At 43.2% G+C, this 27,066-nt stretch overlaps 1 protein-coding gene and 1 pseudogene across 1 annotated transcript in view; one reads left to right on the forward strand and one right to left on the reverse strand.

Annotated features, from left to right (window-relative positions):
* The window catches only part of Enox1 (ecto-NOX disulfide-thiol exchanger 1), a 562,855-nt gene that overhangs the window by 427,544 nt on the left and 108,245 nt on the right, over positions 1 to 27,066 (reverse strand). Inside the window, exon 2 of the mRNA XM_059273297.1 lies at positions 14,510 to 14,570. The gene's annotated coding sequence lies outside the window, so the exon portion shown is untranslated. The remainder of the gene's footprint in view (positions 1 to 14,509; positions 14,571 to 27,066) is intronic.
* On the forward strand, positions 19,627 to 19,944 carry LOC131919836 (small ribosomal subunit protein uS19-like; annotated as a pseudogene).

Raw genomic sequence — 27,066 nt, forward strand, 5'->3', positions numbered from 1 at the left:
TCCACACCGCGTTCCCCGTACGCAGGCCCAATGGCTTCTCTTCCTTCACAGCTAATGGACTTCCAGAGTGGCTGCTGGTGCTCCCACCACATTCCCTCAGACACACCACAGAGGCAGCAGGAAGGCGTTCAGGGAAGTCAGAAATACAAGCTACAGTTCTCGAACTTCAACGTCTCATCTGGCTTTTATTAAAAGATGAAGTTCACTATCTTTAGAATTAACGTTATCTTATTTGTCATATTCCTGGGTCTCAAATACTTTTTTCCACTGAGTATAATTTACTTTTAACTCATAATTCTTCACGGGGAAATTCAACTGGCTTTGGACTTCATCGAATTATCGGAGTATCGCATTGGGTTAGCAAAGAAAAAGACAAACTATCAAATTTTTAATTATAATTTTAACTGTTGAAGAATTTGGAACAGCAGTGAGATAATTTGATTTTTTTTTCTAAATTATTGCTTGTATAGTGTTTCACTAACACTGAAGGTGTCAGTAGGGTTTATGATACTCTGACAAAATATCTCTCATAACTGACTTAAGAAGAATTTACTTTGTCATTCTAGAGTTTCAGTCAGTGGACAGGTTGTCCCTGTTGCCTTGGGCCTCTTGCATCATGGTACACCATGGTAAGAACAGACAGCAGAGAGGGGCTGTTCACCTCATAGTGGCCAGAAGGCAGAAAAAGAAGACTAATGTCCAGGGTCCTAATATCCTTTAAAGTTAAGCCCCCAATTACTGCCCATCAGATACTGCCCATGTCTTTTTTGTTGTTGTTTTGTTTTGTTTTTGTTTTTTTCAAGACAGAGTTTCTCTGTGTAGCTTTTCGCCTTTCCTGGAACTCACTCAGTAGCCCAGGCTGGCCTCGAACTCACAGAGATCCGCCTGCCTCTGCCTCCCGAGTGTTGGGATTAAAGGCATGCACCACCACTGCCCAGCCCTGCCCATGTCTTAAAAGCTGTGTCACCCTCTAGGGTGACATCACTGCCTTAGGATGTAACCTTCAGTACATCTACGAGCCAAATCACAACAGCAACTAATAAATAGCTGATAGAGAATCACTAAAGTCCTGATCAAAAAGGTGTGTTTGAAAATGTATATTCATCAACAAGCATGCGTTAAAATTCTGAAAAGAGGGCTGGTGATACAAGCCAGAGTGTAAAGGTGATTGCTGCCAAGTCTGACGATCTGAGTTCAATTCCCAGGACCCACACAATGGAAGGAAAGACCTGACTACTGTTGTGGGATATGTGTACACTGTGTGAAGGTGAGTTGCTGTGATTAGTGTAATAAAAAGCTGAACAGCCAATAGCTAGTCAGGAGGTACAGGCGGGATTTCCAGGGAGAGAAAGGAAGAGGAGGAGGAATCTAGGTACACAGAAGATACCAGGAGACATGGCAAGAAAACAGGAGGTGCAAGATGAAAGAGAGATAACACCATGAGATAGAATGTAGATTAATAGAAATGGGTTAATTTAAGTTATAAGAGCTTGTTAGGAACAAGCCTAAGCTATAGGCCATGCTTTCATAATTAATAAGTCTCTGTGTCATTTTTGGGAGTTGGCTGGTGGGACAAAAAAAGACTCATTACAGTCTTCTCCATGTTGCCTTCTGACTTCCACAAGTACACCACAAGAAGTGCATGCCTTGCACACATTTACATATATGTACACAAATACAAAAATTCAGGTTTAAATGTAGTAATTTTTAAAAATATGAATAGATAATTTTTGGAAGTCTTAGGATTGCACCACACTTGGATTCTATGCCCACACTTAAGTCACAGGGCTTGAGAGAGACTACTGGTGTCAGGCCACACAGTATGCCATGACTATATATTTTTTTTCTGCCTTACATTGGGTCTTCTTAGAGCTAATCATTGTGCTATCTGAGTAGTTCCCATGAATTTACTATGTTTCCTCCTTTCTCGGTGCCTACACACAAGTGGCTTTGCCAGCTTTGTCATCATCGAAGTCTCCCCTGAACCTCTCTACCCTCTACAATTTAGATCAGTTGATGCCAACACCCATCGCTTGGCTGTGCCTTCACATGTCTCTGTCTTCACCTTGGCTATTTTTTTTTCTCATCTAGCTTTCATCTCGTGCCATTTCTGAGACCCTGGGTCTTGCTTATTAGTGGATTCTGCCATTTACTGGAACACAATCTAGATTTATACAGTTTCACAATTTCGTGATTTTTCTCTTTTGACCCCAAACTTCCTACATTTAGTTGTAGGTTGTAGGAAATGTTGAATTTCCCTTAGATACTTTTCAGTGCTTTGCCCCACATTCTCTGCCTCTGATGTTTCTATTTTTGGATACTGGACCTTAAGAACAGATCCTATCAACTATTTATTTATTTATTTATTGTATTATCTTCTATATTTAACTCACTATCTAGGAAATTCTCATGGCATTATCTTTAATCTTTATAAATTCTGTGTAGTCAATAGCTGTGAAATCTTGTTTTATCTCTCTAGAGGTTTTTTGTTTGAGTTTGGTTTTTCAGAAGACTATTTCCTACAAAGTTCTGTTTTCTCTAAGTTTTCTTGTTCTGAGTGCATGCTTTAGCTTTGGCCTATCAGGATAGTTTTCCTTAAAGTCCAGTGATCCTTGGTCGTCTGCTGATATAGAAGGGTGGAGAACCAGAAACTGAACAGCAATTCTGTGGCTCAGGAGGATTCTTGATTCTCAGGTGTGAGCTTCTGCAGAGGTTTTCAATCCAAAACTGGGATACTGTCCTCTGTTCTCCTCTGCCCAATTCAAAGTCCACTCTCTCAGCCCTTAAGTTATCACCCCATCCAAATCCATTCCAACTTCCAAAGTGAGGTAGCTGCTGACTCATATTTTCATAGGCGTGTTCCTTTAAGAAAAATCCCTCAAAAGTCATTTCAATTATGCTTTAGAAGGGTCAGGAATAACATATGTATTCATCTTTTTTGAGGGGAGATGTCACTTTTTAATTTTTCCCCTTTTATTGAAAATAGCTTTTTCCGCATCTTGCCCTGGACTTCCCTTCTGGAGCACAGGTGAGTCCCCTGGCTTGCCCTGGACCCCATCCCTGGGCACCAGCTACTCCGGGGAAGACCTGCTCAACTTGGCCCCAGGTTCTGGCCACCGGGCAGGTTCCCTTCTAGCCCCACCGGGAGGGATCCCCTTCTCCAGGACCCCTGGCGGACTCGGCAGTCTCCACGCCCTGCCCCCACGCCCATCTGCCCGAGCCCCAAGCCTCTTCCTGAGACTTAGAGGCCAGCCCCCGGCTCCCATCTTGCCCCAGACTTCCCTTCTGGAGGAGAGAGAGAGAGAGAGAGAGAGAGAGAGAGAGAGAGAGAAGAGCTCCCATCCTGCCCCGGACTTCCCTTCTGGACAAGAGCTCCCATCCTGCCCTGGACTTCCAATTTGGACAAGAGAGCTCCCATCTGGACAAGAGAGAAAGACTTCCTGAATCTGTCAGCTCTGTCTGAACCAAGTGAGCGGATAAGGCCAAGAATGAACCACAAGGAGATGGGCAGACGTCAAGGCAGAAACACATACAACAAAATGAATAGCAATACAGCATCACCAGGCCCTAGCCTCCTCCAACACCTAGACCTGAACATCAGAAATTGGAAGAAACAGAAGAAAATAGCCTTATGAATGTCATCATGAAGAAGGTAGAGGCCTGTGTAGAGGAAAAGACAAAAAAATGTGAAGAATGCTGTAAACAACTAGAGGAAAGGGCAAACCAATTAGAAGAAATCAATAAAGTCCTGGAAGAAAACAATAAAATACTGAAAGAAAATCAAGAAAAATCAATGAAACAAATGAAGGAAACCGTCCAAGACCTGAAAAGGGAAGTAGAAAAAATGAAGAAGACACAAACAGAGGGAATGCTGGAAATAGAAAATCTGAGAAAACGACTGGGAACTTCAGATGTAAGTATAATCAACAGAATGCAAGAGATGGAAGAGAGGATCTCTAGCGTTGAAGATACAGTAGAAGAAATAGATTCATCAGTCAAAGAAAACACTAAATCCAACAAAGTCATGAACCAAAATGTTCAAGAAATTTGGGACACCATGAAAAGACCAAACCTACGAATAATAGGGGTAGAAGAAGGAGAAGAATACCAACTCAAGGGCACAGAAAATATATTCAACAAGATCATAGTAGAAAACTTTCCCAACTTAAAGAAGGAAATGCCTATGAAGATACAAGAAGCCTATAGAACACCAAACAGACTAGACCCCCAAAAAAAGTCCCCTCGCCACATAATAATTAAACAATTAAATGTACAGAATAAAGAAAGAATATTAAGAGCAGCAAAGGAAAAAGGCCAAGTGACATATAAAGGCAAACCTATCAGAAAAACACCCAATTTCTCAATGGAGACTTTGAAAGCCAGAAGGACCTGGGCAGATGTAAGGCAGACACTAAGGGATCATGGATGTCAGCCTAGACTAATATACCCAGCAAAACTTTCAATCATCATAGATGGAGTGAACAAGACATTCCATGACAAAGCCAGATTTAAACAATATTTATCCACAAAACCAGCCCTACAGAAAGCACTAGAAGGAAAATTCCAACCTAAGGAAGTCAGATACACCCTCAAAAACACAGGCAATAGATAAAGCCACAGCAGTAAACCCCAACGAAGAGAAGTACACACACATCACCACCAAAAAATAACAGAAATGAACAATCACTGGTCATTAATATCCCTCAATATCAATGGACTTAATTCACCTATAAAAAGACGTAGGCTTACAGAATAGATACGAAAGCAGGACCCATCTTTCTGCTGCATACAAGAAACACATCTCAAATTCAAAGATAGACACTACCTAAAAATAAAAGGCTGGGAAAAGACTTTCCAATCAAACGGTCTTAAGAAACAAGCGGGTGTAGCCATCCTGATATCCAGCAAAATAGACTTCAAACTAAAATCAATCAAAAGAGATCAAGAAGGGCATTACATACTCATCACAGGAAAGATCCACCAAGATGAAGTCTCAATTCTGAACATTTATGCCCCAAACACAAGGGCACCCACATGTGTAAAAGAAACATTACTAAAGCTTAAATCACATATAAAACCCCACACATTAATAGTGGGAGACCTCAACACCCCACTTTCACCACTGGACAGATCTCCCAAATTGAAACTTAACAGATAAATAAAGGACTTAACTGATGTCATGACTCAAATGGACTTAATCGATATCTACAGAACATTCCATCCTAACAAAAAAGAATATACATTCTTCTCAGCACCCCATGGAACCTTCTCTAAAATCGACCACATACTTGGCCACAAAACAAATCTAAACAGATACAAAACAATTGGAATAACCTCCTGTGTTCTATCAGACCACCATGGTCTAAAGTTGGATTTCAACAACAACAAAAACTACAGAAAACCGACAATCTCATGGAAACTGAATAATAACCAACTGAATCACCAATGGGTTAAGGAAGAAATAAAGAAAGAAATTAAAGACTTCCTAGAGATCAACGAAAATGAAGACACCACATATCCAAACCTATGGGACACTATGAAAGCAGTACTAAGAGGGAAATTCATAGCACTAAATGCCCACATAAATAAGCTGGAGAAATCTCACACTAGTGACTTAACAGCACACCTGAAAGTTCTAGAACAAGAAGAAGCAGAGTCTCCCAGGAAAAATAGATGCCAGGAAATTATCAAAGTGAGAGCTGAAATCAATAAAATAGAAACAAAGAGAACAATACAAAAAATTAATGAAACAAAGAGTTGGTTCTTTGAGAAAATCAACAAGATAGACAAGCCCTTATCCAATCTAACCAAAAGACAGAGAGAGAGCATCCAAATCAACAAAATCAGAAATGAAAAGGGGGACATAACAACAGACATTGAGGAAATCCAGAGAATCATCAGGTCATACTTCAAAAACCTCTATTCCACAAAACTGGAAAACCTAAAAGAAATGGATAATTTTCTGGATAGGTACCACATACCTAAATTAAATCAAGACCAGATAAACTATTTAAATAGTCCAATAACCCCTAACGAAATAGAAACAGTCATTAAAAGTCTCCCAACCAAAAAAAGCCCAGGACCAGATGGTTTCAGTGCATAATTCTACCAGATCTTCAAAGAAGAGTTAATACCAATACTCTCTAAATTGTTCCACACAATAGAAACAGAAGGAACATTACCAAACTCCTTCTATGAGGCTACAATTACCCTGATTCCTAAACCAAACAAGGATACAACAAAGAAAGAGAACTACAGACCGATCTCCCTCATGAACATTGATGCAAAAATACTCAATAAAATACTGGCAAACAGACTCCAAGAACACATCAAAACAATTATCCACCATGATCAAGTAGGATTCATTCCAGGGATGCAAGGATGGCTCAACATACGAAAGTCTGTCAATGTAATACACCATATAAACAAACTCAAAGAAAAAAACCACATGATCATCTCACGAGATGCTGAAAAGGCATTTGACAAAATCCAACATCCCTTCATGATAAAGGTCTTGGAGCGATCAGGAATACAGGGAACATACCTAAACATAATAAAGGCAATTTACAGCAAGCCAACAGCCAACATCAAATTAAATGGAGAGAAACTCAAAGCAATTCCACTAAAATCAGGAACGAGGCAAGGCTGTCTGCTCTCCCCATACTTATTCAATATAGTACTTGAAGTTCTAGCCAGAGCAATAAGACAACATAAGGAGATTAAGGGGATACAAATTGGAAAGGAAGAAGTCAAGCTTTCCCTATTTGCAGATGACATGATAGTATACTTGAGCAACCCCAAAGATTTCACCAAGGAACTGATACAGCTTATAAACACCTTCAGCAACATAGCAGGATACAAGATCAACTCAAAAAAATCAGTAGCCCTCCTATATATAATGGACAAAGAAGCGGAGAAGGAAATCAGAGATACATCACCCTTTACTATAGCCACAAATGACATAAAATACCTTGGGGTAACACTAACCAAGCAAGTGAAAGACCTATATGACAAGAACTTTAAGTCCCTGAAAAAAGAAATTGAAGAAGTCAGAAAATGTAAAGATCTCCCATGCTCATGGATAGGCAGGACTAACATAGTAAAAATGGCAATCTTACCAAAAGCAATCTACAGATTCAATGCAATCCCCATCAAAATACCAACACAATTCTTCACAGACCTGGAAAGAATAATACTCAACTTCATATGGAAAAACAAAAAACTCAGGATAGCCAAAAGAATCCTGTACAATAACACAACCTCTGGAGGCATCACGATCCCTGACTTCAAGCTGTACTATAGAGCTACAGTAATAAAAACAGCTTGGTACTGGCATAAAAACTGACATGTGGACCAATGGAATCGAATTGAAGACCCTGACATTAATCCGCACACCTATGAACATATAATTTTTGACAAAGAAGCCAAAAGTGCACAATGGAAAAAAGAAAGCATCTTCAACAAATGGTGCTGGCAAAACTGGATATCAACATGTAGAAGGCTGCAAATAGATCCATAACTATCACCGTGCACAAAACTTAAGTCCAAGTGGATCAAGGACCTCAACATAAATCCAGCTACTCTGAACCTGCTAGAAGAGAAAGTAGGAAGTAGTCTTGAATGCATTGGCATAGGAGACTACTTCCTAAATAGAACACCAGTAGCACAGACACTGAGAGAAACAATCAATCAATGGGACCTCTTGAAACTGAGAAGCTTTTGTAGAGCAAAGGATACAGTCAACAAGGCAAAGCGACAGCCTACAGAATGGGAAAAGATCTTCACCAACCCCACATCTGACAGAGGACTGATATCTAGAATATATAAGGAACTCAAGAAATTAGACATCAAAATGCCCAACAGTCCAATTAAGAAATGGGCTATAGAACTAAACAGAGAATTCTCAACAGAGGAAACTCAAATGGCTGAAAGACATTTAAGGAATTGCTCAACATCCCTAATCATCAGGGAAATGCAAATCAAAACAACTCTGAGATACCACCTTACGCCTGTCAGAATGACTAAGATAAAAAACACTGAAGACACCTTATGCAGGAGAGGATGTGGAGCTAGGGGAACTCTCCTCCACTGCTGGTGGGAATGCAAGCTTGTACAACCACTTTGGAAATCAATATGGTGATTTCTTAGAAAATTGGGAATCCATCTCCCCCAAGATCCAGCTATACCACTCTTGGGCATATCCTCAAAGGGAGAGAAGTGCTTTGCATTGACAATTGGCCTAAAAGAGGACATTCAGAGCAAACTCCATCAGACAAGACAACGGGATGGGAAGAGCCAATGCAAAGGAGGAAAGAAGGGTTTCAATTCAATTTTGAAAACCTGGGCTTCCAGACATTTCTCTGCAGAGGTTGCACTATGTACAACAGAATATGATTAACTGATTGAGGAATATATACATCGGGGCTCTTCACATAAGAAAGAAAAACCCTTCTGCACAAAACACAGCTGCATTGAGTGTCTTAAGATTCTCCATTTCTCACCAAGGCAGATCACCAAGATGTTGAAACATTTTGTAAACACTTTAGTTCCCTACAATCCTATGAAAGGAGACAGGAAACTTCATACTTGAGTGATTTTCAGATTTTAAAGTTATACGCTTATGGAGATTAAAAGTATAATGATTATTGAAATACTTGCAGGTTTAAAAAAAAAAACCAACCTTCTGTATTGTGCACCTGCAACTCTCCAGGCCCAGGACCACGCATCCCACTAAAATGACTTTCTAACAGTGTGGATAAAACCAACAAACAAAAACCTCACTACTGCCTAAAGGAGAACTGGCTTTAATTATATGTATGTAAGTGCACACATGCATGCATATATGTAGAAGGATTTTAAGTAGAACCACAGACTTATCCAAAGTGCAGTGATACAATGAAAAGCAAATCTGTGACCCCTGGAGGGGCAGGAACTGGTGGAGGTTAAAAGTAAGGAGTGGCAGAAATCTTAATGAACTGCCATAGGGAATGCATTCTAAAACACAAGCCCAGAGCCCGGAAGACAGGGAGAAAACACTGATGTTACATAAATAGGGAGTTTTGTCACTAAAGCAATATTCCCAAATGTAAAACCTTTTAGTACGACATAGTTATGACAGTCAGGATTTCCAAAAAGCCACTTAGGACACGGAATGACCCAGAGATACAAGGTCACCAAAGCTGGCCTGGCCTGCTGACAGAAGGTGAGAGAACTCATCTCAGTGCAAGAATCAATGAAGTTGAGTAATCTGCCTTTACAGTACTACAGACACAGGCTGTGGAGCCAACAGAACATGGGGGAAACTCACACTAACAAAGGGACTGGCACCAGTTCACTTTTAAATCCCTGTTAGCCTTCCATCAACTCAAGAAATGTCTACTGAGATCTACTATGATTAAGGCACATAGTCTTGTCTCATCATTTGTTTCATTATGTTATAAACTAATGCAAAAAAAAACCCAGCTAATTGATTTCACAGACTGATTGATGCTCTTCCTTAAGAATAACAGATTGATTTTTTTATAGACAGCAATGTTCATTCTTCCATTGTGTCTTTTTTCGATGCACACAGTCCAATCGACTTTAGAGCCAACTCAATGCAAAATCAGAAGAAAAGCACTAAGGGAACAAGGTCCATTAGGCCCAATATTGCCTCAATTACTTAATTCCATTATTCCTGTTCATATTACTTCTTTAATCAATATCTCTTTGCAGTTACTCATGTTTACCCTTTTCAAAATCTCAAGTAATAGGATTATGGTCTTTTGAGCTCAGTGGCAACACAGTTTCATAAATATATTTTTGAATTTGTGATTGTCTCCAGGACTGTAACTGAGAAGACTTAAATTGAATCAAGTTTTCCAGAGGTCATTTCATGTAATAATTTTAATGTAATATAGGTTCTTTTGCCTGTTGGGCCATTTGTCACTCAGTGTTAGAGACAATTACGTGTGGCTTAATGGCTGAGTGTCTTCTTCCCATGTCGAAACCTTAGGGTAGTTCATCCGATTTCCCCTTAAACCTGACGTCCTTTCCGTACTCTGCCTGCCTTTTGCTCAATGCAATTCTTCCACCTCCACTGACAGTCTTCCATGAAAGAGTTACATATGGATAGCATATTAACAACTGCATCTCCCCATGACAACTAATCAATCACAGTAAGAGCCTCCCAAATTATAGAAACTCTGTTTGGCTCCGTTCTCTGGAAATGTATCGGTGCAATGTCTGTTAAACGCAAGAAGCTGCCCTTTTGACATAGACAGGCTACATGAAAGACATCAAGCCCTTCCCTTCAATGTGTGGGTATCTTACTGAACATTTGCAAAAATAGCTTGTGACTCAAAGAAGCCTATGAAAATTTTGATTGAGAAGTCATCGGAAGTTATCCTGGAGTTCAGAAGAGGTTAAAAAAAGATCAGTCAGGAGTAAAGTTTCCATTAAAAAAAAAAATACAAATCACAGGTAGTCTTGAAGGACAGGAAGATTTTGGAAATGGAAGCAGAGAGACAAAAGTAGGAAAAGGTGTATGAGAAATAAAATGGACAAGTCTCACTGAGTACACAACTTAATGGAGTGAGTAAGAGTTCTAGGAGGCCTGGCTTTCCTTTAGAAGCAATGAGTTGAGAGTCATGAATAAAGAGGATATATGCCCTTATGAACCGTCAGTCTCCTTGCAATGTGGAGGATGCATGGGCGGCAACTGCTGTGTGCATCATGAGATAGAAAGACCGTTCAGCTGTGTGCAAAAGAACCACCAAGATCCACTTCCCACCTTCTTTAAAGTGCCTCATCCATTCTCACTCCCTCTTTCCACTGTATGCTCCAGGAATATCCTATCAACATGCAGTACACAGCACACCCAGCTCCCTGCAGATCCATCTCCTCTCCTCTGGAATGGTTTTTATCCCATGATGCTCATCTACATGGCAGCATCTTTTCTATTCTCCCAATCTCCACCTCTTTACGATCTTCTCCATAAAAACATTCCCTAACTCCCCCAAGCCAATTTTACTGTCCCGCTTCCTGTTTGGAAGACATGTGAAGTATATGGCTGAATTACACCAGGGGCTTTGCATGACTGTCCATCAGCATTGGAATGATAATATGCTTAACATTTTCTCCCAGAGCAATTTCTGGTACATGGCAGAAAGGCAATGCATAAATGAATGAATGAACTAATAAGCAAGCAAAGGGGAGAGTGAAAAAAACCTAGAAAAGGAAGAGTAGAGAAGAGGAGGAGGAGAGGAGAAGAGGAGGAAGAGGACAGGGAGAAGAGGAGAAGAAGAAGAGAAGTAGTTGGGGTGAAGGGCTTAAAAACATGAATTACAGGAATTGGGCAATGCCTAGTGCTATCTACATGCAAGAAACAGCAACAGATGAAGGAGAATGCCAGACTTCTGAGCTCCCTGCCAGGAGCCCTCTGCTCTTCTTCACTCCCTTTAACTCTCCAGCTCAGGATCACTTAACTCACAGATTTTAAATGAAACAAAGAGAGTGCCATGGGAGAAAGATGAACCCAGAGAAATTGAATACTTAGGTTCCCATTTTAACTTGTGTGCATAAAAAAAAAGTCCTAAGAAGGTTTGATAAAGCGTGAGTCAAAATATGAATGTGCCAGGCATAGTGGCACATGGGATAGTGAAACCCTATCCCCAAAATAAAAGATTTGTTTAAATTAAGATACTTTCTAAATACTATAAATAACCTTGAACAGGTTTTTAAAACAGACACAAAACTCTACCATGTTAACCACTGACTAAGTGAATACAGAAATGACTTCTCAGGTTTTGAAATCAGAGCTAACAACAAATATTAGCATCCCACAAAAATCCTATGTCCAAGTTCTCAAATATTGGATCAATGAAACTGAAGAATACAGAATAGAGGCAAAGAAAAGATTAGGCAACAAAAATAGCTAAGGTTTAAATGCTAGAGGGGCTTGGAGTTTTGTTTCTAGGATGTTTCCATAACAGATGAGTATAAGGACCACACAAAATGGCGCAGTTATTAAAATGAGACGTATTAGATCTTACCCTACAGTAGTGCACAGCGCAGTCGTTGGCCACCCAGTTCAGCAGACTTTAATGACCAGCGTGTGACTGCTCACTGCGCTCCACCTGCAGCCACAGAGGGCAACCCCACCATCACCCTGACGTGATCCTTGCGTGACTACAGCACATTTAACTGTTTTAAAGAAGCCCTACAGACATCCTCAACAGACCAAACAAGGGAAGTGCACGAGGAAAGCTCCAGAAGCCCCTAAGTCAATGGCAGCAATCTTGAGTGCAACAAAGAAAACAGCTGTGGAGGCATCAAGAGGAAGCTGAGCAATCCTCCATGTCATTTGGTGGGATCATGCCGGCACACACCACACGTGTCATAAATAACTGCCATATGACTTACCAATTTTCTAAGGACAAATATCGGTTGGAAAAGGCTAACAATCTTTTGTTCTATGTATAAGCCACCAGCTTAGAAATCTAGTGCTGTTGAAATTAGTGTTACCCACTTGGCCATGGGGCAGACTCAGCCTCATCCAGGGAACACAGAAACTCCTATGGGCTGGGAATGTCTGCACGTAAGTGATTCCAATAGGCCTACAGGGTATACCCCCAGGAAGCCCCAACCTGGCGCTGACCCTCCATCTCAAACTTGTCCTACCATCTCACATCAGCTCCATACAGCACTCATCTTGGGCACAGGAGAACTCACAGGTTTCCTAACCCATCTACTCATTCCAAGCAGAAAATTCCAGCCCTTTACGCTTCTCAGCAGGAGGCTTCCTTTTAGTTCTTTTAGCTATTTTTTTCCTACAACAGCAGACTTGGAAAAAAAAAAAAAGCACAGAGTTAAGAGGAAGTAAAAATTTCACAAATAAACATCTCTAGGAATAAACAGAGCCATTAAGTTCTACCTGAGGATCAGTGTCTTAATGTCTTACCAATATCCAAATACAAATGCTAAAAAGGTAACTTCTAATAATTTGAGCTAGAGAAGCACAGAAATGGGAGACGATGCTGTGAGGGCAGATCCATTTCAGGATAGCATTTATGAATTAAAGCTAGGAAACAGAACATTAAACTTAATAAGTGCAAAGCAATGCAGCCAGGAAGAAACAGCCCAGCTATGATTTAAATGGCACCGAACTGGCTGCAAAGGTATCTGGAGGTACTGATGGAGGCAGTATGCAGATTGATGGTTCAGCCTGGATGCCAGCAGAGAAGCAAGGACCACTCACAACAGGAGCTGTATATGTATTTTTAAACTCACTTTCTACACAACTTTTAAGAGTCATCGTACCTACTTACAGTGTAATTTAACTTGGACGATACAGACTGGAGGTATTCACTGGAGGTAAGAGTGGAATGAAGCCTGCACACCTCTGGTAAGTGCACTTTGCTTTTCCTAATGGGTCTGACCACGGTCAATGTGGTCTTTCATTCATTCAGTAAATATTAAGCAGCAAGCAGGGTGTTAGACTTGTTAGGGGATACCAAGAGAAGTGCTACTTGGACAGGACTGCAGGTGAATTATGTCCCTCTAAAAGACGCAGAGGTCCTAGCTTCCGGCACATGTGGATGTAGCTTGCTTTAGAAATGGGGCCCATAAGGATGATGAACTTAAGAGTAGGTCATTAGAATCACCCCAATGCCCTGTGACACAGGGATAGACAGACATGGAAGGGACATGATGTGACACCTGGGGGAAAGGTGTCATCTGCATGCCAAGGAATGCCTGAGACAACAGAATTTGGAGCTGGACCCTACTCTTCCTCAAAACACCAAAAAGAAACCCTAACGACACCTTGATTGTAGACACACAGCTTCTACAACTATGAGACAATGACACAGATTGTCACCAAAGAAATAAGCCCAGTTTATTGTCATGGTCAATAGAACTCCTGGTGGGGGTCATTTCTACTCATATCTTGGTTCAGTTGACCAGGCTGCTACATCTGTGTCAGATTTATAAAGGCCATATGAGAAAGAGACAGTTTCTCTCAGTGGGGACCTTTAATCCTCTGAAAAGATTGTAGAAAAGAAAGCAGCAAAAGTTAATGAAAAACTGATCTTAACGACCTATTTGGGCAAATCAAAGTCGTAAAGTATGAATTTTAATAAAAAAGGGGGGGACTTAGGACAACTTTAGATAAGAAGAAAAAGAGAAGACTTAATTTGAAATATTCAGTATTTACATATTTACATTAATGTTGAAAAGAGAGATTTCTGACAAAAAGGAGGAACGGCCATAATTCTACTTTACTCTGTAGAAATTGGTACATGACCTCCTATGACTGTGTTTCATCACTTTTGGTTTCCAAAGGCCCTGCAGATGCTCCTCATGAGCAAGTCAGTTCACTGATGTTTCACACTACAGACCCCTGAAACACAGGCATCCCTGTGCAAGAAAATGACCTCAAGGTATATGATAAAGGAAAGTCAGTCCTCATACAATGGTACCCTGACATTAGTCCTGCTTGTCATTTGAGCCACACACACCACTCCCTTACCTTAGCACGATGAGCTCTCTCTCCTCTTTATCAATACACGACCATGCTGGCTGCCAAGGACCTGCAAAACAAAGGCCATCTTGTTAGAAGAAACTCCAAACATCAGTTTCCGAGCCAACTGAACATGTGTAAGCAGATGCAAGGTTTCACTTGGAGGAGCTGGAGCTGAACATTGCCCTTTCTATGCTCAGTCCATTCCAACGGAATGCCCTTGCAGAAGGGCTCTGCACCATGCTAACCTGGGAACAATCAATAGCTGTTCACCATAAACAGAGCCTTTAAGCTGTCAATCTCTCACAGGATATTTCTGCTTTAAAGAAGCCCTACTTGTTAAAGTTTGCTACACCGAGTCTGGTGTTATGTCTAGAGTCTCACTAGTGCCTAAAGCTGGGGAGGCAGATGTGTTATTTATCTTATAAATTTCCAATTGGAACTGAGTTAGATATTTATGTTTTTTTTTCCCTAAGAAAATCTATTGTCCTGCAAACTATAAAATATACTTAGATATTTTCATAGAATAAAACTTGATTTTTTGAAAAGGGTTTCAGAGTCCTCCTTTTTCAAGCATGGTACACTCAGTCACATCAGCCTGGACTGAGAGTCCCCTGGGAGGCATACAGCACCAGACTCTGCAGTTTCACGGGGGCTTCAGCTGGTACCCAGGCAGACTGAAGCCTGGGAAGCCCGGTTTTAAAGGACCCCAAGCATCTGTGGTTCCTAGGACCATAGTACGGAGCGCCCCAGATTTGAAGCCCACAATTTCATCACAGGTGTGTGAATCTGAGGACAAATGATCTCCTAACCCCTCCAAAATCCTTTGCTGCTAACTAAACTCCCTTCCTTTTCCAGAACACATAGACTAGTTGTGAAGCAACATCCAAAAGCTCCTCAGTTAGACCCAATGTCATCCAAAGAGTCAGAAGAGGGAAAACAGAAATTATAAAATGGCATGGTTGCTCTAACAGGAAGGTATGCACTTAGGTATTCATGCCCACTTGGAAAGTGCCTTGCTCGGCGCCAGCTGTCTGAAAGGCATGCTACAGTGAATCCTATAACAAAAATTAGATCTTCCAGAAGGTACAGTGTGTGGCTTTGTCGGTGCATGTAACCGAACCAGAAACGAAAGAGTCAACTAACTACCTCACTTCAAGAAAATATGGGACTGTGATTTTCTCTTTTCTTTCAGCGTCTTTGAATATCTGTATGCATGAGCCGTAACCGTGGTAGCCCAGAGGTGTGCTTTTCCCCCTTTTAACTCTCCTACCTGTAGACAAGGAGGAATGGCAGACATCAAATGCAGGAAGCAGCGACTCAGAAGTCTGCAGCGCCCAGCAAGGGATAACAGAACTGTGCCTCCGTGCTTGCATTTGATCACACGGAGTGTCAATGAAACCTCAACCAGTTATACGGGAACCAGAAAGGGAATCGCATTAAAGCTAATACAAAAGTCAGGAGAATGTCCTCCGCAAGGGACACTGGCTATTTGGCAGATGCACCACTGGGAGCAATTGAGGGCTCTCAGTATGACCAAAGCGTGCGCTACCCCCCTCTCTGCGCCCATCTCTTTCCTGCATTTAAATAGTTCTTATCTCTCCTTCTCCCCCACTTATTCCTGTGCCCTCTCTGGTTCCCTTACCACCTCCAGCTGCTCTCCTACCCCAGCCTCGGTCACTCTTTCCCCCCCTTCAATTGACCTGCTTTGTTACCCTGTCTTCTCTGTGAACAGGGAAGGGAGAGAAAGAAGGAACATCAAATAGCCTCTGTGCCTCCCTTCCACTTTCTCTTTTTCCCTGTTATACCCACACTTTCACTCTCTTCTTCTGTGCCCTCTTGCCTTTCACAGATCTGAGTCGCTTTGTTAGCATGCAGCCAGCCTAGCCAAACACACAGCTTAGCAATGGCAGGGAAAATGCTGGACCCCTTCATCATGTCAACGTAAGACTTGGACTTCTCACATCCTCCTAACCTGTGCCAGGTCAACAGTCGGGGCAGGAAGACTTTTAAAAAGAAAATGCAATAGCCTAGCATTTTCTTGGCATTCAAAACTGTAGGACAAACCTGGAATTTTAGCTATTGTGCTTAGAAGCCATACGGAGGTGACATACACTAAGCAAAGGGTTTCATTTGCTCCCTAGTTTTGCCTAAGTGTACCATGACAGCAATCCTGGCTTTAGTCTCATCCCTCTCTGAGCAGACCCCCACACCCTCCTGGGATGAAGCATGCCCCATCCCCATACAAGGACCCCACACCCTCCTGGGATGAAGCATGCCCCACCCCCATACAAGGACCCCCACACCCTCCAGAGATGAAGCATGCCCCACCCCCATACAAGGACCCCATACCCTTCTGGGATAAAGCATGCCCCACCCCCATACAAGGACCCCACACCCTCCTGGGATGAAGCATGCCCCACCCCCATACAAGAACCCCACACTCTCCAGGGATGAAGCATGCCTCACCCCATACAAGGACCCCACACCCTCCGGGGATGAAGCATGCCCCACCCCCATACAAGGACCCCCATACCCTCCTACGATAAAGCATGCCCCACCCCCATACAAGGACCCCACACTCTCCTGGGATGAAGCATACCCCACCCCCATACAAGGACCCCACACCCTCCTGAGATGAAGCATGCCCCACCCCCATACAAGGACCCCCACACTCTCCAGGGATGAAACATGCCCCACCCCCATACAAGGACCCCACACCCTCCTGGGATGAAGCATGCCCCACCCCCATACAAGGCCCCTCAATGGCACCAGTGGGCACTTACAAAGTGGTTCTTGATAAACACACACTACAGTACACAAGAAGCCTCCTTCACTGCCCCAACAGGAAGCCTCACAAGGTACAGCTTAATAAATATATGAAGATTGTATATAAATGCCTGGTACTTCTTCTCATGTCAAATGCACTTAGGAAGAAGAACTCTATAGCGTAGGCTGTGATATGGCAATTTCACATACGGTCTTTAAATTGCTGAAAAGTAATTTTGTTTTTTGTTTTGTTTTGTTTTTTTCTGTTTTGTTTTTTTTAAGTAGTTCAATCTTTTATAGTCAACCCGTGAACTATCAATAAAACTCAGACAAGATCCAGTTTGCTGACCTTTTGTATCCCAATGCCCTGAACACAGTCTATATGCCCTAAATATATGATGGAGAAATGAGTAAGTAGCCAAGCAATCAACATACTGGTCATTATAAATGTTAAGATAGTCTAGTTGAGGAGACTAATTCACACTGATGGGCTTGGAAAAATTCCCTTAACTTTTTGGCACTAATCACAAACACAACATAGGATCTAGGATACAATTGCACTAGAATGTGAAGTATTACTTTGGGCAGTCAGATGTGACCACTAGCATTCAAACAACAAATCTGAAAATAGAAAAAAAAAAAAATCTACAAAGCAGACGAACGTTATTAACAATACAGCATCCTGTACCACACTAGCAAATGGTTCCGTTTGTTTCCAAGGTGCATTGTTCAGGTCTCATCACAGTTACATTTCTTCAAAGGTGGGAGTAAGGGCCTGAACACCACACACAAGCATTTTCCAGTCAACTAAGAAATTCCCCAGACCACATCAACTACCGGATTTCTACTTTGGCTAAAGTGAGGACGTGTAGATTGCTGAGCCATGCCAGATAGAACTGTGGGAAGCCACTCTCTGAATGCATGGGTCAGGTGAGCAGTTTCCCAGTGTCTGTAAGACACTACTTGTCAATCATCAAAGAGTGAAAGGAAGAGCCTGCAAGTTTGTTACATGTTACTCTAAATTGCTTTGTGATTAAAAGCACGTATTTCACTATGTAGCATCAGTGTTCCACAGAAATGCCTAGAGGTTCTTTTTAACACTAATATCCATATTAGTGTTGGACTAAAAGCATTACACCTCTATCAAAGCAATTCAGAAATCTACAGAGTCAACCATCTTTCAGGATTATCTGTCATAACTCACATCTCTGGCTCTCACACTGGAAACAGTTTACAAATGTCAAGTCCTCACTTGGACAAGGAGTTCATTCTTTAAAAGAAAATGCTTTGACAGTTTGTAGGACATACATATTTCAACATTAGTCTGGTCTGAGTAGGATTGAATATTTAAAACTCACCAGTTTAACTTACAACTAATAATGTGGAGGGCTATTCCCCCAAATATGGAGGCACCGAATTTGAGAAACTGCAGAGTCAGGAAGGTCTCCATCTTCTCTCCTGCCCTTTTTGCCTGATTCTGGTCACTAGAACTTGGGAAAGATTTTTTCTGACCTCTTGAAGCAGATCACAAGGCCCTCACATGAGAGGTAAACCCTCTACATATAAATCAAAGGAGCCAAGGATATGGAAACATCCAGAAGAATCGAAGTCCTTGGTAGACCTCCTTCCATTTACAACCAGTAGATCACACTCCTTTGCCCAAATCTATTTGTCCACAACTACTTACTTCTTAGGTAACAACAAAACCCACCAGCTTAACAACTGTTTGAGGTCATTATTGTATGGAATCTCCACTATCCCATAAAAACTTTATTTGTCTTTCTTTTTGTGAGTGTCTTTTGTTTGGGGAATATCAGACATGAACCTGGGCTAGACTTCTCTCCTTCTTTGATACTTTTGACCATTCCCCAGAAACTACACTTACTATCACAAGTGCAAACCATGAGACTCGCATTTGCTATCATCCAACAAGCAAGGCTTTCTAATAACGTAGAGTAAAGGTAGGGTGTTTTAACTGATTCTCCTTAAATTTCATGTTGAGTTTTCCAGTGATATGGTTTCCTACCTGTATGAAGACCATCGTTCTACAATTTCAGTCTCATGTAAATATCAGTATAAAACAATTTCCAAGAGCAGTTTCCAAGATGGCTAAAGTGGAGTAAAAAAAGAAGCGGGCTGGGCAGTGGTGGCGCACGCCTTTAATCCCAGCACTCGGGAGGCAGAGCCAGGCGGATCTCTGTGAGTTCGAGGCCAGCCTGGGCTACCAAGTGAGTTCCAGGAGAGGCGCAAAGCTACACAGAGAAACCCTGTCTCGAAAAACCAAACAAACAAACAAAAAAAAAAAAAAAAAAAAAAAAAGAAGTGGACCTTCGGCAAGTTCGCCTACCGAGCGCAGCGTGGACCGGGGCCAGCTGAGGGACATGCCCTATGCACAGCTGACGAGGCTGTACAGCGTGGGCCAGGGGCAGCGCCTGAATCGTGACGGCCTGTGGCGGAAGCAGTGCTGGCTACTCACGGAGCAGAGGAAGAACAGGAAGGAGGCACCGCCCATGGAGAAGCCGAGGTGGTGAAGCCCCACCTGAGGGACATGATCATCCTGCCCGAGACGGTAGGCAGCATGGTGGGTGTCTACAATGGCAAGACCTTCAGCCAGGTGGAAATCAAACCAGAGATGACCGATTGGCCGCTACCTGGGCGAGTTCTCCATCCCCTAACCAGCCCGTGAAGCACTGCAGGCTAGGTCACCCGGTCCTCCTGCTTCATCCCTCTGAAGTAGCTGTAGCCAATAAAGACTCATGGTTAGTGCTGGGGAGTGTGTGTGTGGTGAGGGGTGGGAGGGAGGTCCAGAAATAAAATCAGCATTGTGCTTGGCATCTGCATTCAGTCTCTATAAAGTCCTATGGCTGTTTCTAAACTGCAATGCTGAGGGGTGACAGAGTCCGGGAGGGCTCTCATCCACGGTCAGCAGAGCAACTGTTGGCTTCACCAGCACTGCAGCATCTTCAGACATCTCTCAGCCCAGTCAAGCAGGGGCTACAGGAAGAAAGCAGTCTGATGGAGGAGGTACCCCATCACCAGTTCTTCCTGGAAGACAGTACGGAGGATCAATGACTCCATGCCCAGAAGTGGCCAAGCCCTGTTTAGGCAAAGCTTTCGGTGACAGAGGGCCCAGGGGAACCCTCTGCAAGAGATCAACACATATTTTCATAGTTCACAAGGATGTAGCAAGTACAGCCTCCTTCGTCCATGAATAAGGCCTCTTTAACATTTTAATGAGAACATTAACTCCGCTTCCCTTGGTTTGGCCTTCCCAGAAAGTCTGTTAGCCTTAAAGAAAGTTACTTAGAAAACCAATAATGAAATTGCAGGCCTCGCTGTGCCCCCAAGGGCACCACTGAACCACAAACAGTGACTGTATTATTTCTCCCTGGAACCAGCCTATATTTTGATCCCACTACAGTTTGGTAAATGAGTCAAACATCTAAAGAAACGCCTTCATCCCTGTGCTGCTGGGTGCTGTGTGTGCTTCCTCGTTTTCTGTCAGATTTGTCCCCTAACTCCTGTTCTAAGTTACACACAGCTTTGAATACCATGTGTGACTCTAAAATGTTAGCACTCACTTCCCCGCTACTCTCCCTTAATCATTTCCTCTGCCTGCCGTCGTCTCTCTGGCCACGTGACTGGTTCCCACCGAAGCTTCCAGCTGCCTTTCACCTGGGGCCCATTAAATTCAGAAGACAACCCACAGAGCTTCAGAAGCCAAAGGTGAACAAGAAATAATTCCCACACTCGGTGACTTAACATGAATTTCTGCTTCATCCTCCGAACAAAATCTGGAAATCTGGAGCAAAGTGAATGAGAGAGTTTGTCACCTTTAAAACCAAGTAGGAGAGAAGACCAGAGACAGAGGGAATTCATGTTCAGGTCACACTGCGTGCAACTCTTACAACATTTGCTGAGCACCTGCTATGCAGAAAACACCTACTATGCAGAAAATACCTACTATGCAGAAACACTTTTCCAGGTACTGTGAGAACACCGGGACCCAAGGCAGACTAGAACTCCATCCCCACTAAGCTGGTGTTCTAGTGAGAAGGACAGATAAAGAAAAAAGTGAAGACATCAGAGGGCAGTAAGTCATATAAAGAAAATACAACATCTATGTTTGTTAAATACAGTGTAACTTTACAATCAAGCAGTGGAGAAGGGGAGTGGGGGGGCGACAGCAGAATTCCTAAGCTCCTTTAAAGACATGGAGGAACTCTGAATTCATATTCATAAGAAAAAGAAGGCAATGACAAAAGGCCACATAACCTATGTGACAGGAATGGTTGCCAGGGGCTGTGGAGAAGGACAGATGAACAGGCAGAACATAGAGGACTTTAGAGCATAAACTATTGTGTGTGACACCATGGTGATGGATATGTGCCATTGCGGTGTCCCAATTTCCTGAATATGCAACACCAAGAAGGGACCCTCACAGAAGCCATTGGCAGGTGACAATGGTGTGTCAATATGCCCTACGAGTATGAATGTTGACTGCGGAGAGGAAACAGATCGGAGAGCTCAAGTATTGTTTGCTTGATCTCCTCTTGTTCTAGTCTCTCTGTTGCTAAATGCTGAGACCGGAACAACCTGAGAGGAAAGGCTCTGTTTGGCTTCCATGTCCTCAGCACAGTCTACCATTGAGAAAAGTCCACCATTGAGAAAAGTCCACCATTGAGAAGAGTCCACCATTGAGAAAAGTCCACCATTGAGAAGAGTCCACCATTGAGAAAAGTCCACCATTGAGAAAAGTCCACCATTGAGAAAAGTCCGCTCGGAGATCAGCAGGAGCCTGGAGGCAGGAACTGACGCAGAGAACAGGAAGGAACGCTGCTTACTGCCTTGCCCTCTCCGTCTTTAGCTCAGCCTGCTTTCGTATGTAACACAGGACCACCTATATGTTCAGGCTGGCACTCCCCCACAGTGGGATGGGCCCTCCCAGGCTGATCATTGGTCAAGAAAATATCCCACAGGTTTACCTCCAGACCAGGATGATGAAGGCACTTTCTGGACTGAAGTTCCACCTTACCAGATGGCCCAGCTTGTGTCAAGATGACAAAAAAATTAACCAGCACACTTCGTTGGTGGCTGTGCCTAACAACATATATGTATGTGACTGCATATGCATATGTGTGTGTGATCATATGTAAATGCATGTAACTTCAATATAGTGATTGTGTAATTCCAAGTAAACTTTGAAGAGTTTCACCAGTTCTCCAAGGAGTGGAGAGAAAGGACGGCCGTGAACTTCAAGGAGGCTGAGAGTAAATGAGAAGTCTCACTAAGATCTCACAGCCAGCCACCCAGGCTTCCTCGCCACATTGTGCACCACACACCTCTGCATTTCTCTCAGGGTGCCCTGCAGGTACTGCTCTCAGTGTGGGGCCATCCCCCCACCTCCCCCTCTAGTGAGGTAAGGGCTGGCGAGGGGCAATGTTGCCACCTTCCTCTGTCCCTTTCCTTTGTCTCATCCTGTCATACATGCCTGTTAAATAATCCATAAAATGTGGCTGAGAAAATGAAAAAATCGTTAACACCAAAGCCAGCCTCACAGAGAGAAAATCAAATATTAAGGTGCAGTGTGACACAGATTTTTAAATAGACATTTAAATTATCAACAGCAGGCCTCTACTGCACATGCTCATGCAATGCCCTCCTGGGGGATGCATGGAGAGAAAATCCATATGGGGAAGGACACACAGGACTCCGTGGCCTCTCGGGATCTGTGTACACACCCTCCCCTGGAGCTCTTAGTTATCCTCTCAGAGAACACTGAAGGAACTAAACATTATGAGTGTACTCCTTTTATAGAAGCACTCTGGAGGCAGAGGAAGGGCGATCTCCCCAAGTTCCAGGCAAGCTTGGTCACATTGAAAAATCTAATCCAGTCAGGGCTACGTGGCAGGACCCTGTCTCACAAAGAGGAATTAAAAACAGGGTTGAAGAGAGTGCAGTCAGTAAAATACTCACTTTTCTGCGTGAAATCCCCAGAGTCTGAGTGAAAAGGCCTGGCATGGCGGTGCGCACTTGTAATCCCTGAATTTGGCAGAGCACAATGGGATGCTGGGGGTTCAGTGGCCAACTAGTCTAGTCTACTTGGTGAATTCCAGGCCACTGTCTCAAAAGAAAAGGTGGATGCTTGAAAGACAGCTGAGATTGTCCCCTAGTGTCCACACATGTACAAGTGCACACACACACACACAAACACACACAAAACACACATAGAGAAAACACTGAGCACAAGCTTGGCATGATGGCACACACCTGTAATCCCAGCACTTAGGAGACAGAGGCAAGAGCATCTCTGAGAGTTCTAGGACAGGTTGTTCTACAGAGTGAGTTCCAGGACAGCAGGGCTATGTATAGAGACCCTGTCTCAAAAAACAAAAACAAACAAAACACTGAACAAATTTTAGGAAAAGAACAATACTAGAGCCCACAAGTTCCCAGGTCTGGTCTCTGTAACATTTAAAGGGGTAATTAGAGGAGACAGATTAGCTTGAACTCAGATCCAGTTTAAAGGAAGCAAACATTGGGGGTAGACCTGGGGAGCCTGGAGGGTCTGTCTTGTCCGCCCGCCTCTGATAGAGGCAAGTTTTAAAGCAAGGCTTCCGTCACTCACCTACCAGGTGCTCCTTGGAAACTCCCTGAAAGCTCTGAGGACACCCACCTTATGACACTGTGTAGTCTGAAGAGGAAACAGTGAAGCGGTGTCAACCTCTGCCCTGGGAGTCGTGCATTATGCATTTTGTTCCTCTGTGTGGGGCTTGTTTTCCTGTTCATGTGCCCACCTTCTCTCTACAGCTTTTCAACAGTATTTTCCAAAGGACTCCACAGTCCCACAGATGGACAATGCTTACTGGTTCCCACAAGAACTGAACTGAGAATACTCCAAGAAGAGAGCCCAGGGAGAGGCTTTGAGAAGCCTAGCCAGTTGTACCCTGACTTCGATTAGAAAAGTCCTTCTTCAGGGCTAAACACATGGCACTCCTGTATCTTAAGAGAGTCATTCGGTCTCATCCTCCGCCGATTGCCTTAACCAAATGCTTTCATGAGAACTGGGATTTGCCCTGAGATGACAGAACAGTCAGGTGGTCCCTCTGAAACGGATGAGGATTTCAAGGCAAGCTCCTCCATTCGGGTCATATTTCCCCGTGTACTCTGCCCTGTAGGAACTGTTCCACTGCCTGGGCACACAGTGTTTCCAACTCTACCTTCTTCCAACATTAAAATGATCATTCCTCTTTTAGCAGAGTGGGATGATGGATGTGCAAAGACAGTACAAGGACAGCAGCTGATGAGAGTGAGCTGGAACTAACCCAGCTACACTGGATCTATCTGTCCCAAAGATCCTGATCTGTGGGCGGTACTAAGACAGTGTCAGGCATGGGCTGTAACTAGGAGGCCTGGAGAACAAGCGAGCAGGAATGGCAGGAAGAAAGCAGCTCAGATACAAGGAGGATCCAAGATGGAAGCCAACACCGAAAGGAAAAGTATCAGCTCGGGAGCCTCAAGTCCAAGTTCTCAGCACAAAGGAGATTTGTTTGCCCCAGAGGGACAGAGGGCAGGGAATGAGAGACAAAGACAGGAGACAGAGGATGAGGGAGAAGGGGAAGGGAACAAGGGACAGGGGGGAGGGCTACTTATTCCAAAAGACAATGGACTGCCTCTGGATAGAGAGGAGACAGGCATGGAACATAAGAAAATGGTAGTATGTGGGGAAACCTTGTGTTAAGATGAGGGGTTTAATTTTAGCTGGGCCTGTTAATTAGGTGAGCCAAGGGGGCTTTGGGTTGCTGAACTTCAATACTTTGATAGCTGGACCTTGGTAGTCAGCCTCAGGAGGAGGAGGTGGCCAAATAAGGGAATAGACCTTGGCTAGCTTTAGTGTAATCTAATGGTTTTTAGCAAGGAAGAGGGAATGGGAGAGAAGGGAAGGGCCAGTCAGAGCCACAATCGCCACATCAGTCACGCTGGCCAGAGTCCCTTAGAGCACACCACCATGAGGCATCTCAAAATGCCTTCAAAAGTTGGGAACAGACGGATTGACAATGCAATGGCACTGCCACTGGCAATGGAAAGAGCTGTGTGGTCACAAAAAAGGAAATGTTGACTTGTCCTCACTCTTTAAAATGAAGGCCACCTCCCTCAGCTCCCTGTGTCTATCTTCACTTCAGTGTGAGCCCACACTAAATGTCCCTTTATCTTTGTGTGACACTTGATACTGTGAAAACACCAGTGAATACTGTGGAGCACCTGTAAAACGGCACACACTAGCTCTCTTGTCAAAAGCACTGTTTACCTCTTTTGTCTTTTCGATCTCACAATCAGACATAAGTACTATTAGATAAATATAAACCCAAAGAGATTCACAATGTACAAATTGTACAGTGCACCACTGTGAAAGAAACGGCAAGCAAACCCAAGATCTTGTGAGGAGGGTCCGTGCTTTGTAGAGAACACTGTTCATCTGTTTTGTTTGCGCTTTATAAATAGACGATCTTTGACTTATGGTGGTTCAGTTTGTGATTATATCAGTCAAATTATACACACTGTGACATCTGGATGTTCAGTTTCGATGTCCTCTAGAGCTAGCGATGTGTGGGCCAATGTTCTTTTGCAAAGCCAGGCATCAGTAGAGTGTCATGGCTCCCAGCCAATGAGGAGACCACCCGGGTGAAGAGGCCATCCACTAAGGAACACCATCACTAAGCTAGGATGTTCAGTGAGAAGGTATAAAATGCTTTTTGACTTCAGATATTTTTTTCAATTCACTACAGGTACTGCATGGCGTAACCCCATCATAATTTGAGGAGAATTCGTCCTATGACTTTCACTCATCTGGACTTGTCTAATTCAGAACTGACAAGGCAATAAAAGAGGATTCCTCCCAAGATGAGTAGTGTCCCCTCAAACTATGACCCCAGAACAAACTCTTCCTCCTTAAGCGGCCTTTGTTGGTATTTTGTCACACCAGTGAGAAAGGTAATGAACACGGACACTGTGTCAGCTGGGGGATTAAAGGCCACTGGCATCGGGTACACACAATAGATCCATCCTGGACTGGAAAATCTCAGAGACTTCGGCCCAGCTGCTTACCAGCTAGGTCACCAGGGTTAAGTGACCTCACCTCCTGATTCCAAGTCCCCCCATAAGCAATGAGGATGATATTAAATACTAGGCCAGTCACAAATGAAACTGCAGATGGCATACTGTCTACATGACTGAATTTCATACAGGCCATTTATCTCCCCTCATTTTCTCACATTTCCCATGACCCCTTTGCTGTGGATATCGTTCTGTACAAATAAAACACTGATTGGCCAGTGGCCAGGCAGGAAGTATAGGCGGGACAAGGAGAGAGGAGAATTCTGGGAAGCAGAAGGCTGGGTCGGGGAGACACTGCCAGCCACCGCCAGGACAAGTAGCATGTAAAGATGCCAGTAAGCCACGAGCCACGTGTCAAGGTATAGATTTATAGAAATGGGTTAATTTAAGATATAAGAACAGTTAGCAAGAAGCCTGCCACGGCCATACAGTTTATAAGTAATATAAGCATCTGAGTGATTATTTTATACGTGGGTTGTGGGACTGCGGGGCTTGGTGGGACCTGGAGAGAGGCTCTCCAGCTACACCCCTTGCTTACACAACAACCACCTTAATAATGGTATTTCCATATACAAAAGGCTGTTTTAAAATTAATGACAGAACATCAAGTTTCTTTGCACTGACAGTTTCCTGCACTAACATCAAACATGTCTGTTCACGGTCTAGAGATCAGCTGTCACCCA

The sequence above is a fragment of the Peromyscus eremicus genome, chromosome 9 (genome assembly GCF_949786415.1).
Source record: "Peromyscus eremicus chromosome 9, PerEre_H2_v1, whole genome shotgun sequence".
NCBI lineage: Eukaryota > Metazoa > Chordata > Mammalia > Rodentia > Cricetidae > Peromyscus > Peromyscus eremicus.